The following is a 3,612-nucleotide window of genomic DNA, read 5'->3' as shown; positions in this document are numbered from 1 at the left end:
CTCCAGCACCCCATCCACCTCCAGCACCCCATCCTCCTCCAGCCCCCCATCCACCTCCAGCCCCCATTTCTCCTCCAGCCATCATTCTCCTCCAGCCCCCATTCCTCCTCCAGCATCCCCATCCTCCTCTAGCACCCTGTCCTCCTCCAGCCCCCATCCTCCTCCAGCCCCCCCATCCACCTCCAGCCCCCATTTCTCCTCCAGCCATCATTCTCCTCCAGCCCCCATCCTCCTCCAGCACCCCATCCTCCTCCAGCCCCCATCGTCCTCCAGCCCCCACCCTCTTCCAGCACCCCATCCTCCTCCAGCACCCCATCCTCCTCCAGCCTCCCCATTCCTCCTCCAGCCACCATTCCTCCTCCAGCACTCCATCCTCCCCAGCATCTCCATCATCCTCCAGCCCCCACCCTCTTCCAGCACCCCATCCTCCTCCAGCACCCCATCCTCCTCCAGCCTCCCCATTCCTCCTCCAGCCACCATTCCTCCTCCAGCATTCCATCCTCCCCAGCATCTCCATCATCTTCCAGCACCCCATTCCTCCCCCAGCGCCTATTCCTCCTCCAGCCACCATTCCTCCTCCAGCACCCCCATCCTCCTCCAGCCCCCATCCTCCTCCAGCCCCCACCCTCCTCTAGCCCCCACCCTCCTCCAGCACTCCATGCTCCCCAGCATCTCCATCATCCTCCAGCACCCCCATTCCTCCCTCCAGCCCGTATTCCTCCTTCCCTGTCACTGTGTATGTGTCTCAGTACTGACCCATAATGACCCCAGGGTCCTCTCACAGCCTCCCCTCCCCTCCCACAAATCCCACACCACCACTGCCCACCACCTCCAGCGCCACCCTATCCCTCCAAACTCTGCCTCTAGTGGGTAGCCCGAGACTTTCCGCATTCCCGGATGTAAATGTTCATCCCCACTCCATCTCAATCACAGTGATATATTACCTCAGGGACCAGAGACCAGTCTCTCTCTGCATCTCTCTCACCTCCTTTCTCCATCTGTCCCTCATTCGCTCCACCTGCGTGTCTCTGTCTCCCACTCTCTCCAACTCGTCTCCCTCTACAGCTCCTTGTCTCTCTTTTGTCTCTCCTTCTCTCAGATAATCTCTCCCCCTCTGTGTCTTTCTCTCTCACTCACGATCTCTTCTTCTCCTGCTTTCCCGGTCACTGTCGATTTATTTCGCCCTTCGAGCCTGTTCTGCCATTTAATATGATCATGGGACATCCACTATCTCAATGCCAAACTCCACACCCTCCCCAGACCCCTTCGCACCTTTAGGGTCTAAAAATCCTATTGGAGATGGTCATTGCCTAGAACTTGTGTGGCGTGAATGTTACTTAACACTTATCAGACAAGACTGAATGTTGCCCAGGCATTGCTGGGCATGAGCAATATGTCAAATGATTCAATATATAGAAATAAAGAAGACAATGCAGAGAACCTTCAAAGATTCCCAGACCAAGACAGAACTATTCTCTTGTTACCCAAGGCCATTTCAGATTGATCACCTCAAAAATCGTCCCCTTTTAAAAGAAGTATAATGTGATATAATTCTTTTTTTAATGTTTTTTATTGAGTTTTCATATTTTATATCCAACAAATTACAAATTATTAGGAAAAAAAACACAAGCAAAAATTAACATGTATATTTACAGGTGAGCATCTTCATAATAACAACTGTGGCCGCCCCGTTTAGCCGGCATACATATTTTACATTCCCCAATATGGCCGAGGCACATGTTTATAGGCATTTATTTACAGTTTGGTTTTGGGCCTTAGCTAGCCATCAAACCCCCATAATGAACCCATGGCCCTCCTTCCCCACCCCCCCCCCCCCCCCCCCCCCCCCCGGCTACCTTCCCCCGATTCCTGTCCATTTTCCCCTGATTCTTGGCCACCCGACTATTCTTCCTCTTGTTCGTTGGCCACAAACAGGTCCCGGAACAATTGCATGAATGGCTCCCACGTTCTGTGGAAGCCGTTGTCTGACCCGCGGATGGCGAATTTGATTTTCTCCATTTGGAGAGATTCCGAGAGGTCGGACAGCCAGTCTGCAGCTCTGGGCGGTGCTGCTGACCACCAGCCAAACAGGATTCTACGGCGGGCAATCAGGGAGGCAAATGCAAGGGCGTCCACCCTCCTCCCCAGGAATAGATCTGGCTGGTCTGAAACCCCGAAGACCGCCACTATCGGGCATGGCTCTACCCTCACCCCCACCACTTTGGACATAGCCTCGAAGAAGGCTGTCCAGTACTCCACAAGTCTGGGGCAAGACCAGAACATGTGGGCGTGGTTGGCCGGGCCTCTTTGGCACCGTTATAATCTGATATAATGACTGAAATGAATATATATGCTCTGGACAAAATAATCTCTCAGCATCAAAGCCTGAATCAAGTCTGGTCAGACACCAGACTTAGCAATATGTCCCTGTAAATCATCATGCGTTTAGAAGGATGAGAGAGGATCTTATTGAAACATACAAGATACTGCGAGGCCTGGATAGAGTGGCCGTGGAGAGGATATTTCCACTTGGAGGAAAAACTAGAACCAGAGGACACCATCTCAGACTAAAGGGATGATCCTTTAAAACAGAGATAAGGAGGAATTTCTTCAGCCAGAGGGTGGTGAATCAGTGGAACTCTTTGCTGCAGAAGGCTGTGGAGGACAATTCACTGAGTCTCTTTGAGACAGAGATCGAAGGGGTGGCATGTGGCACGGTGGATAGCACTGGGACTGCGGCGCTGAGGACCTGGGTTCGAATCCCAGCCCTGGGTCACTGTCCGTGTGGAGTTTGCACATTCTCCCCGTGTCTGCGTGGGTTTCACCCCCACAACCCAAAGATGTGCAGGTTAGGTGGATTGGCCACGTCAAATTGCCCCTTAATTGGAAAATTAAAAAAAAATAATAATTGGGTACTCTAAATTTATAAAAAATAAACACAGAGATAGAATGGCCATGATTGAATGGCGGAGCAGACTGGATGGGCCGAGTGGCCTAATTCTGCTGCTATGTCTTATGGCCTTATTACCTATGACCACTGCACCCATAAGACGGATATCACCCTCTTCACACATGGGAGGCACAAATTAGACAGATGGATTGGGGAGGGCAGATCTTGCTGATGGTGAGAAGCTTGCGGGGGGGGGGGTCATAGAAACTAACCTCGGCGCCAGCTCCTCTCTGTCACTCAGAGACCCCTCCTTTGCAGGGTAAACAGCATCTTTAATTCTACCTGGACCAGTGTGCAGCACTGGAGACCTCCATGATTCCAGAAAACCTTCCTTCAAAGCCACATTCCCTACAAAGAGCACAGGCTCACGTTCAGGTGAATCTGTGGACCCACCTCCTCTTCCTCATTACCTTCCCTTCATCACTTTGGTGGGTACGTCAATCATCCAAGCAGTCGTCCCTTACAATATCTGGGCACAGACATATGGAGAAGCGAACATGATGACAGTTTTTGCTGCCCATATCCATTTCAGTGGCCCAAGAGCCACGCGTTCTTGCAGACCAAATTCTTGGAGGTACGGCACTTTCCAAGGACAGCGAGTTGATGCATTAGGTTGTCCCCCTGGTGGTGGTGGTAGATACATACCATTCTCTACTTTCCCC

The sequence above is a fragment of the Scyliorhinus canicula genome, chromosome 13, assembly GCF_902713615.1.
Source record: "Scyliorhinus canicula chromosome 13, sScyCan1.1, whole genome shotgun sequence".
Taxonomy (NCBI): Eukaryota; Metazoa; Chordata; class Chondrichthyes; order Carcharhiniformes; family Scyliorhinidae; genus Scyliorhinus; species Scyliorhinus canicula.
This window is presented reverse-complemented; position numbering follows the sequence as displayed.